At 40.7% G+C, this 12,096-nt stretch overlaps 1 protein-coding gene across 1 annotated transcript in view; it reads left to right on the top strand.

Annotated features, from left to right (window-relative positions):
• The window catches only part of AVEN (apoptosis and caspase activation inhibitor), a 706,731-nt gene that overhangs the window by 453,256 nt on the left and 241,379 nt on the right, over positions 1-12,096 (top strand). The gene's annotated exons all lie outside the window — the stretch shown is intronic.

Raw genomic sequence — 12,096 nt, 5'->3', positions numbered from 1 at the left:
CCCTTTATCATCTTATTCATAAGAAAATCTAAAATGGACCAAATGGGTAGGAGGTCTAGATTAAAAATTGAATCTATACCTGATCCTGTCATTTGTCCCTTGTCCGACATCAAAAATTGGTTATAAAAAAGACCCAATATTTTGGGATCCTTATTTATCCACAAGGATAATACACTAGCCACTATCTTTCATTTCAGTTGTATTCTAAAAAAAATGCTTACGTTCATTGGGAAAAGAACATCTCAAAATAACTTCATATTCTTTCAGAATTGGTGCGGCCACCGAGGCGTCTAGATCTGGTCTCTGTGATTCTGAAATTATGCAATTTTGAAGATGGGAATCCGGGAGATTTACGTTATATGTTTGGCATGACTTATATGATTATTCATTTTTAATTTGATTTCAGGTCCACTGGTTGTCTGGATTATCGGGCACTCCTTTATTTATTGGGCAAAGAAGAGAGCTAGTCAGCGATCTTATACAGAGTATCTTTCTTTCAATTCTTCTAGTGTACAAGTGTTTTGGCACAGCATTCATGGCATGAGATGGGCTAACCTTGTTACTGAATTTAAGAAATGTTCTAACCAGCTCCCTTATCCAGATTTGGTAATTTTTCATTTAGCTGGGAACGATCTAGGAAAGATTAAGACTTTGGATTTATTAACAATTATGAGATCGGACATTACAGGCCTTAAACAGGCTTTCGCATTTACTGGCTTTGTGTTTTCTGAGATCGTTCCTAGATTACTGTGGTATAAGAATAATTTTTTATTTTTATAAAAAAAATCCGTAAGAGGGTTAATAGGGGAATGTGTAAATTTTTGCCTCTTGTTGGTGGTTTTTCTTTTAGACATGAAGATCTCAAAGGTTTTCTTCCTGGAATGTATAGATGTGATATGGTCCATTTATCTGAGATAGGCCTGTATATTTTTAATTTAAATGTAAAGTCTATGGTGGAGAAATGACTGTGTGTTTGTGGGGGGCCATGACTCTTTGAGTCTTTGCTTTTGGAAAATCGCACAGGCTATGGGTGGATTGATTCTTGGTGGTTGAATTCTGGTGTATCTTGTGAGTTAATTTATTGAAGTATTATTATTTATTTGAAGTAACCCTAAATAAATATCACGGCCATTTCTTCCAAGGATTGTGTTCTGTTTTTATTTGTATGAATGCATTTTGTGTTGCCATGGTAGCCCTCCCCCGTACATAACAAAATATTAAATTATAATTTTATTGGTATTATATGGTCTGTCAGGTCGGGGTCAATTTAAGGTCAATATGTCCGCAGTGGTGATCCATGAGCAGTTCAAACTGGTTCTAACCAGTTCCTTTGAAGGCCCCCTGTTATAAGAATTGGCGGGCTATTTTAAGATATATAAAGCCCTGTTTTAGCTGTTTTTTCCTTATACAATTCTGGATGAAGAAAAGAAGATTCCCCCCCTTTTTTAATTCTATCATTCTGTCGTGATGTTTTTTGTGGGAAAATCACCCAGGCTATGGGCGGATTGATTCTTGGTGGTTGAATTCTGATTTATCTTGTGAGTTAATTTATTGAGGTATTATATTATTTATTTGAAGTAACCCTAAATAAATATCATGGCCATTTCTTCCAAGGATTGTGTTTTGTTTTTATTTGTATGAATGGGTTTTGTGTTGCCATGAAACCGGTTTTGCTCAAGAATATTTTTGTATTTCGCACCATCCATCTACCCCTTGACTCAGGCCATTCCCTGTCGCCGAAAAACATGTTTCACTGTGGGGACGGTGTTCTTGTGGTGATGCTAGATAGACATAGTATTTACTTGGTGGCCAAAAAGTTCAATTTTGGTCGCATCTGATCACAGCACCTTCCTCCATACTTTCGGGGAGTCTCCCCCATGGTGTTTGGCAGACTGAAAACAAGCCTTACAGTTTTTGTGGGTAAGTAAAGGCTTTTTTCTGCCCACTCTTCCATAAAGGCCACCTCTATGGAGTGTAGGGCTTATTGTGGACATATAGACCAATACTCCAGTCTCTGCTTGGGATCTCTGCAGCTTACCTTTAGTATCTGTGTTGCCTTTCTGATTAATTCCCTCTTTGCCTTAACTGAGATTTTTGGTGAGTGGCCCTCTCTTGGCAGGGTTTGTTGTGGTACCATGTTCTTTCCATTTGATGATAATGGATTTGATGGTGCATCGGGAGATCATCAGAGATTGGGATTTATGAAGTTAGTTGCTTGCACCAGAAATTTTTAGGGGCTTCATAGCAAAAGGCTTCATACATATGCACATGCAAATTTTTAGTTATTTGATACCATAAATATAATTTATGCCTATATTTTTCCTACTTCACATCATCAACTTAGACTATTTAGTGATGATGCATCACACACAAATCGGATTACAAAATTATTAAACACCGGTTGTAATGTGACAAAATAGGTAAAAAGTGCTGAGGTTATAGAAGTCACCTATGATCTGCTGACTCAATAATTGCTGAGACCTTGAAGACCCTGCTCTGTAACCTACATGGACTACTACTTTGTAGTTGAATTTCTGCAGTTCCCAAACGCTTCCATTTTTCAGTAATATCCTTCACTGTTGTTTGTGGAATATTTATGAGGGAAGAAATGTCATAACAACTGACTTGTTACACCGGTGCCTTCTATTACAGAACCACGCTAGTATCAGTAAGATCTTTACCACCAGCCAATCTGTCACAAATGTCTGTAAGAGCAGGCTGCAGGTTGTAGGGACTGGATTTTATATACCTGTGGGAATGGGACTGAGTTAAAAACCTTAAGCGATTAAGACGTGTTTGTCCAGATACATTTGCCCATATAGTGTAGCTGGTAGGAAACCCTCCTAACGCGACACTTGCAGATCTATGTGTATTTTACCATCCATGAGAAGGTGATTTTTTTTTTTCTCATGTGGCATCCTAGTTGCATACATTTTTTTTTCATCTTTTTTTCCCCACTGAGATGTTTTGTTTTCAAGCCGATACCCCTGAAAGGTTTTTTGCAATCAAATTATATTCTTTGACTGCACGCTTGTGCCCTAAGTCCAGACAACCCCTTTAAATCTGTCTCCTCTGTTCACCCCTGGTGCTATTTAAAAAAAAAAAAAGAAAAGCTAACCACTTTTAGTGGCTAAAATGTTAGTTGTTCTAAACTTCTCAGATCCTGCAAAGATATGTGGAAATCATTATAATAGTGCATTAGACCTTCATTCAATTTGAAGAGAATTTCCATCTGTATTTTTCTATTAAAATGCCATCATGTGGGTTGAGCTTTCCAGCTTCTTTGCATCCTACATTGACAGTTGTAAAATGAACATCTTCACAAAGTGTTACTAATTAGGTTTTGATGCTTGCCAAAACAATGTCAAATCCCAGTAATAAGGTAGTAAGGGGACTTCACAATTAGCATTCTTTTTATATGCTTATGAGTAGCTTAAAGGAAACTTTGAAGACTTTTAAGAAGGCACCACTGCTATATAATCCAATGTTCTCATTTATGATCTGAAGGCTGGAAGCTGTTTGAGAGGAGTAGAGTCTACAGACTTTTATGAGGTGCAGACCTGCGCGTTGTGATTCGGAAATGCTGTTAAACAATAGTAACCTCGGGATTGTGTAAGTGGCAGCTTGGATTCGGTTTTGCCACAAATAGATGCCACAATTGGAAATACATATCCTCAGCAATAAATGTCACAAAACTAGTTTTTATATTTTTGTTAGGATCACTTTTTGATTCTGCATTCGATAATTGCAGCAATCGGTGTGGTTTTAAAATACAGAAGTCCCAAATTGTCATCTATGACTTATTGAAGTCACTTTTCTTTTGTTTTTCTTTTTTTTTTTTTTTGGTCTTGTAGTATTCGATGATGTATTTGGTACCAAATTTGCAACTTCTGTGAATAAAAAAAAAAGTTTAGTGGAATCATAACTTGACCTGTTATATGATTATTGGGAGCAATACCCAAAACTGCGTTTTTTTGTGCATTGTTTGGACTGATGCGTCAAGGCAAAATAAATGAACTGTCCAGATGAAGATATACATCTATGTCCAATAGTCCGGTTTCTGACTACTGTGATCTTCCTGTGCTTTACCACTTATGGTGACCTTGCTTAGCGCTCTCTCACTGGAAACCAAGTAAGCACGCCAACAGGAGATAGTGGCACAGAGCTTCTTTAGCAAGATTGCCACTTTTTTCCTGCTGATGAGACATTGACTAAAGTAGTAGGGGATGTAGGTAACCTGCGCTGTGAGTTGTGTGTCCAAAAAAAATCCAACGTGCGGTGTAGAAGGTAACAACGCTGTTAATTTTCAATGCATTTCAAGGTTCTCTGACTTCCTCTTCAGGCAAACCACAAGGAAAGATCAGTCATTTGATCAGACATTGATGGCATCTCTGAATGTATCTCCTGGGACAATCCTATTAAGAAATAGGATGTTGTGAGCACAGAGGAGGAATTTGGGGAAGACCGTGTGTAGGAGATGGTATTTTAATTGTCAACTGATCTTCTGATCTATGTGACATTAGTGTGGAAAGATGCTACTACATGTTGGGAGATACAGTATGTACCCAAAGACTGCCATTCATGGGCATAATTCTAATAGAACATATGTGCATTTCCATACTATTAGCACATGACAGCCTTGGTACGTGTACCACCCAGCAGGTTTCTTCTTTCCTACCCATCAAATCTGATGGGAAATCGTAATCGGAGATGACTTTAAGGGCTCGCTTACACTGGCTGGCATCAATTCTCTTTTGTGAGACAATTGGGCCAATTATGCAGATGTCACTCGGCTCAAACTCTATCAGAGTTTGTTCTGTGTGTCATCTTGGGGTGTGATCCAATTCTCTTGCACGAGAATCACTGCACAGGTACGGAGAATTTAAAATCTCCATCTTCTCCATTGACTTTGTACAACAACATCGGACTGCACTTTGATGTAATCCGAGGGCAGTCCGATGTGTCACAAACACTCAGACTTGTACGGCTGAGTGTGATTTGAGATTTTCAGCATGCTGAAATTGTTTTCTCCTGCCGAATCGGCATAAGAAAATCACTGACCTACACTGCCCCATAATATAACATTGGTCCACATGCTATTCGATAAGACATCGTTAGTGTGAGCAAGGCCTTAGTATTATTGTAAAAAGAGCCCAGTAATTTTCTTTTTTTAGCCTAAGGGTCCCGTTTCACTTAGCGACGCACCAGCGATCCCGATAGCGATGCGACCTCGTAAGGATCGTTGGTGCGTCGCTAAATGGTCGCTACTAAGCTGCCAAACAGGCAGATCTCCTCAGCGATGCAGCAACGATTCGGCGGTCGTTGGTACCTTGTCACACAGCAGCTTTTCAGACGATTCCCGGTGACGCTTCAATGATCTTGCTAGCGATCTTGCTATGTGAGACGGGAGCGTTACACTTATGTCCTTTATCCTACAAATCTTTTAGAAACAAAAGTGTCAGGTAGCATTTGTAATGAAAAGGTTAACTGTACATGTTTATCACATACCATCATTGTGATAGTAAAAGGTCTTTCATTGTGTTCATTTATCAGATCAGAGAGGAGTCCACCTGAGCTTCGTATTTGTGCTGTGATGATTCCTTGCTGGAGGCTAAAGCTGCACGCTGTGGTGTAATTAAATCTAGCCCTTCTTTAGCAGCAAAAGCTTTGAGGTATCGCACTGTCCATCGTATGTTGTGCACTAGATGATGACACTTGTCAGGTCTTGTTAACGTCACAAGGCAAAGTATATACTTTTCAGCTCATTCATTGTTGCTTTTTTTTCTTGCAAACTATGTCTAATAACCTTTTCTTCGGTATCTACACTACACTGGAAAAATATCTCCATGGTCTCGTGGACACAACCGCTTTTCTCAGACGACTTCTGTATGTGGTTTTCACAGATAGCACTTGTACTATGACATTCTATGGGGCTGTGCATATGTCCAGTCTTTCTTCCTTGGACCAAGTGGTCCATGGGAATAATTGGATACATGACCGATTTTGTTTCAAGTTACAGATCAAAATCAGCAATGCAAGTCTACGGGTCCATGAAAAAAAATCAGACCACACTCGGATTACATTTTGATTTGATTGATTTTCACTGACTGTCAGAATGGATATGTTGAAGAACCTCTTTTTTTTTTTTTTTTTTTCTCCACATCTAAGAAAAACTGATGCCACACTGACTATAATAATAATATTGTTTTTGGATGTGGAGAAAACGATTGTGTGACCCCACACTATGAATGAGGATTGGATAGAGGGTCTGGTCACTTTTATGTCTTTGTTAGCATGTATACCTTTTATCAATATCCTATAACACAGAATATATCCTCATTCTTCTTCCTAAGGTAAGGCTTTCAGCCGTGCAGAACTTCAGAAGCCAAGAAATGCATCAATTTCTTGTCAATGCTCAGATTTCTGCAGGAGATGATTGAAGTGGACTTTACAGTACTTCACTCAGAATACAGTGTTTTTGTCTCGTGGAAGCACACAGCAATTGCTTCAAATGATAGACGCATTTTACAATGCGAAACATCCAATCCAACTTGAAGTTGCCACTCACACACTGATGCACAAGTGTAATCCAGCATTATCCTCTGAAGCTTATCTGCTCTGAGCTCCTGGCACAGGCTGGCAGGCGACAATCTCTGTGTGACAAACTTCTATCACTATGAAGATTGCTGCTGCTGTCTGGCCATGTGTCTCCCCGGCCAATAAATTTTGTCACATAGACTAGTGTTCTATAAATTACTGTCTGGAATTGCAGAGCTAATTGTTATCACAAGTCTGCTTGATAGCTTTGTGCATAGCAGTTGTAAGCAGGTTGCGGGATGCAGTGACAGACAGATGGCAGAGCAAGGGTTAACAAATTGAACAGTTTACTCCCTGTTAAATTAAAACTGTTCAATTTGTTAACCCTTGCTCTGCCTTCTGTCTGTCACTGCATCCCACACCTTCTGATTACAACTGAGGGTAAAACAGTTCAATGGCCAGCAATAGGCAAAGTTAATGGGCAATAAAGAAAATAACAGCAGTTCTTTAAATCACTTATGGTGTCATAGGCTTCCCAGTCCACAACTAAAGCTTTGAAGGCAGTGGCGCCAACAACGGCTGGCGCGGTGCTGTTCCAGTGTGGTCCTGCAAACAATGGTCCATCTTCTGGCGGCAGCGGTCGGTCTCCGGCACATTCCACTGAGTCTCTAGTCCATAAGTTGGTGCGGCCAAAGCAAACAGGGGCGCAGCACTGACAGAGTCCAGCGTGGACTGGCAAGGTAGGCCGCAAATGTCTGTTCAGTACTCTGCTTTCTCTGTGCGGCACGTGCGCTGTACTCACAGTCACGGAGCGCAAGTGTCTCTCTGAGCAGCTACCGTCACCTGAATGGCTGCTCTGCACGGTTTTGCTCGGTTTGCGCTGCTCTGCAAACTGAGCATCTCTCATGCAGTAAGTCTCTCACACAGCTGTCCAAGATCTGTGCTCTGCGGCCGCGAGCTTTTCCCAACCAACTCTCGCTCGGAGTATTGTGACCAACACGGGTGCTGCTGCGTGTCTATCAGTCTTGGGGACACATTTCAGGAACCTGCACCCAGCTCCCACTCCTCCGTGTGAGCACCGCACTCTGAACAGTGGGGCACACGGCACACACATTGCCTCACCGGAGAGCCTGCTCAAGTTCTGCTGGAGCATGGCTCTGCGCTACCTATCTCGCTGTGGAGCGTGCCGCACACCTCCCTCCGCTCTCACTGCTGGCGGGGAACTGACCCTTTCTTCACACACTTTCTCTTCCCTGCCTAGCTTAGCCACACCCCCTCTTCCTGGGTCATAGGGCCTGTCCTGTCACTGTACACTTCGAAACTCAAAGAAAACGTTGAAAATAACTTTTTTTTACATTATCTCTGGAATTCGATGTTTCTTCATCAACTGGCAGAATGGATACAGACCACAAAATTTCAATTTTTTGCATGATTCCAGCAATGTCACTTGCCGGGCTGCTTGCTGTAGTTTTTATAAAATCGCTGTTTTATCAGCAGGAAATTATCATTAAAGGACTAAACCTCTTGCCAAGCAGTCCAACCATGCCCCCATCACTGATTGGCAGCTTTCTGCCTATACACAGTGTAAACAGAAAGCTGCCAATCAGTGGTGTGGGCAAGGTTTGGCGTAGCTCAGCATTTGGAGAACTGGTATAAGAGCTACTTCCTAAACTTAGTCCTTCCTCCATGGGTGTCCAGGACATCAGAATATACAATTAAAGAGGTGGTCTGAAACTAAAATGTATTTTAATCATTCATCTATTCTTCATCTAAAAGCAGTTAGAGAGGAAATGGTAGTGACTTTAATTAAAAAGTATATTAGTAAAAACATTAGTTTATGATATTAATAGAGATTTAAAATGAAAATAAATTTTAGTTTTGGACAGTCCCTTAAAGAAAAAAAACAAACAAACTTGTCTTTTCCATTGCTTGTGGAATCAAGATGCAATGCAGTAGTTGAAGATTACTAATGTACATTGACAACGTCTCTGTAAAATAAGTCCACATTATACGACCATGATACACAAAGTTAGTAAAAGGTTAATTAGAATAAGGTATAAAAATAAGTAATTTGTTTATTACAAGTAGATGATGTACATGTATATTTATATATGTTGTCATGGATACTGTCTGATTTCCAGAAAAAAAAAGTCTTGTTTATTCAATACATAAAGATTAAAATTGTGGAGGCGGGGGAGACGGTTCTGTGGTGGACGACGGCCTTTTCGCGTGCTTCTTACGCTGGACCCGTTGAAGCATAAGAAGCATGCGAAATGGCCATCGTCCATCACAGAACCGACTCACATGCCTCCACAATTTTAATCTTGATGTATTGAATAAACAAGATATTTTTACCGGAAATCAGAGTGCCATCCATTCACTTCTTTTCTTGGATTCCAAAGTATTTTGGTACCCAAGGAAGATGAAGCCAATGGTGCTCCCCACCCCAAAGCAAAGGACTGGCTCAGAGATAAAGGCAACAGGACCCCTAGTGCATATCCCCCTTCTCCTCTGATGGCTTAGGAAGCAAACTGTGATGACCATTTCCATTAAAATTGTTAACTTTTTCAGAAAAAAAGTTGTCAAAAGTAGAAAAAAAAAGTGGCGTAGTTTAGGAATGAAACTTAAGAGGGAGTGGAATTTCAAAGTTAGATACGGAATCAATCATTTTTTGTGGCTCATATACACAATACAGGGGAAAAATGGCTATATCCATTCCTGACGTTCTGTATTTTAAATGCAGAACCCAAGGATAGTTATGGAAACTAATAAAACGTAACTATTGTCGGGGTCGTTTGGTTTCAGTTAAGGTGTCCAGCATTTAGCAAATACCTAATGGACAATGGTTTTGGTGATGTATTCCAGTTGTGGTGACACATTCATGTAGTGATGGTTGTTCTGGTTTTGTATTCATATAGTGATGATGATGATGATTCTCATCTATTCAGCACCAGAACCACCATCAGTACGTGAATACAAAGCCAAAATCATCATCAGTACATAATTTGAGCACCAGATACATCAATAGTACATGAATATGGCACTATAAGCATCATCAATAAACAAATACATTACCAGAAACATCATCAGTACATGAATGTCACCAGAACCACAATCAGTACATAAATACGTCACCAAAACTACTATCAGTACAAGGAATATGTCTCCAAAACCACCATCGGCACATGAATGTCACCAGAACCACCATTAGTACATGAATGCGTCACTAAATCCACCATCAATACATGAATACATCAACAGACCCACTATCAGTACTTAACTACAACACCAGAACCTCCCCTATGAGCACAGCCCCTCCTCTCATTTTAATTCCCCCATCAGAACAACCGCTAATCCCCTCATTTTATTCCCCCATCAGCACAGCTCCTTCCCACATTTTATCCCACCATCTGCACCAGCCCTTCATATTATGCCCCCCACACCCACAGCAATATACATTTTTTTAAAAAAAAAAAAAGCTCATACATAATCCACGCTCCTGTTTGACCATCTCCTCTTCTGTGAAGTGCAGCAGTGGATGCTGGGCGGCTCGATGAAGTCACTGCATCTTGCCATCCAACATCCCCCTGCGTGTGCCTTCTCCAACAAGGCGCGGGCTGCTAGCAACCTGCATCTTACTGGAGATGCCAGCGGAGCAAGAGAGATTACAGCTCCTCTGGTACTTGTATTCACGTCAACAAATTAAGTACGGGGAGGGAGCAATGGCAGGGGGTGCAGGCAGAGAGGGGAGAGTGGAGTCGGTGACCGACATCTCTCACCTCCATGCCTGCTCCCCAGTCATCACTGCGCTGAATGTCTGCGACCGTAGGAGGATATCGGGTGACCACAGACATTCTGCAGATTTTTTTTTCTCTATAGTGGGCTCCCCTCTGGTAGGCGGGTAGACAGAAGGTAGCACCCTAGACGGGTGCCTACCCCTCATGCCAGTCCTGTTTGCGGCATGAAGTATAAGCAGTCAGACAATCAAAGGGTTCAAGTCCCCTAAGGTAAGTGAAAAAAATTAAAGGAACAATTTTGGAAAAAAAGCACATTATCCTAAATGCAAATCGCTTGTTTTCCCCCATTTAAAATGAGGGAATGAAAGAAAATTACAAAAAAAATTGTTTTGTTAGATTGAACTTTGATAGACATAGTAAATCTAAATATAAAATTTGTTAACGAGAAAAGAAGAAATGCCTTGAGCCTTTTGGCAGCTTTCTGTACCAATTTTCTTCCTGTCTTTTTATCAATTTTTGAGGTACTTGCAGTTGTAGGTAATGTCACTGTTCACTGTTGTATCAAATTTAAGCCACTTCTTGATGGCAACTTCACAGTGTTTCATGACATACCGGATGCCTTGGACATTTTTTGTGCCCTTCTTCTGATTGATAACTTTCAACAATGAGATCCCTTTGCTGTGTTGTATGCTGTTTACAGACCATCACTTTTGCAAGTAAGAAAATGTTAGGAAAATCCTACTAGAACAGCTACAGCTACATTTTATATGGGGTTAATCAGAGTCACTGTAAATGATGTCAGATGTGTACTGACTACTATTTGCCATGAGTTTAAATGTGATTGGATAATTGTGAACACTAACACATTCCCAATTAAAAGAGGGTGTTCACATTATTTTAGTTCATTTTCCCCTTCAATATGATTTGACTTTGTTTCTCAGTGGATTTGTACAGATTATAGGTTAAATCTGGGGAAAGTTTTGAAATGATTCTCCTTGGTATGATTTTTATTACATGCCAAAACCCTGGGATTTTAACATGCGTGTGTAGCCTTTATATATTCACATGTGTATGTACACTCACTGGCCACTTTATTAGGTACACCATGCTAGTAAGGGGTTGGACCCCCTTTTGCCTTCAGAACTGCCTCAATTCTTCGTGGCAGAGATTCAACAAGGTGCTGGAAGCATTCCTCAGAGATTTTGGACCATATTGACATGATGGCATCACACAGTTGGCGCAGATTTGTCGGCTGCACATCCCTGATGCGAATCTCCCGTTCCACCACATCCCAAAGATGCTCTATTGGATTGAGATCTGGTGACTGAGGAGGCCATTTGAGTACAGTAAACTCATTGTCATGTTCAAGAAACCAATCTGAGATGACTCGAGCTTTATGACATGGCGCATTATCCTGCTGAAAGTAGCCATCAGATGTTGGGTACATTGTGGTCATAAAGGGATGGACATGGTCAGCAACAATACTCAGGTAGGCTGTGGCGTTGCAACGATGCTCAATTGGTACCAAGGGGCCCAAAGAGTGCCCAGAAAAAATTCCCCACACCATGACACCACCACCACCAGCCTGAACCGTTGATACAAGGCAGGATGGATCCATGCTTTCATGTTGTTTACGCCAAATTCTGACCCTACCATCCGAATGTCGCAGCAGAAATCGAGACTCATCAGACCAGGCAACGTTTTTCCAATCTTCTACTGTCCAATTTCGATGAGCTTGTGCAAATTGTAGCCTCAGTTTCCTGTTCTTAGCTGAGAGGAGTGGTACCCAGTGTGGTCTTCTGCTGCTGTAGCCCATCTGCCT

This window comes from Dendrobates tinctorius, unplaced genomic scaffold, assembly GCF_039654945.1.
Source record: "Dendrobates tinctorius isolate UK_male_01 unplaced genomic scaffold, ASM3965494v1 ptg000186l, whole genome shotgun sequence".
NCBI classification, from domain to species: domain Eukaryota; kingdom Metazoa; phylum Chordata; class Amphibia; order Anura; family Dendrobatidae; genus Dendrobates; species Dendrobates tinctorius.
This window is presented reverse-complemented; position numbering and strand designations above follow the sequence as displayed.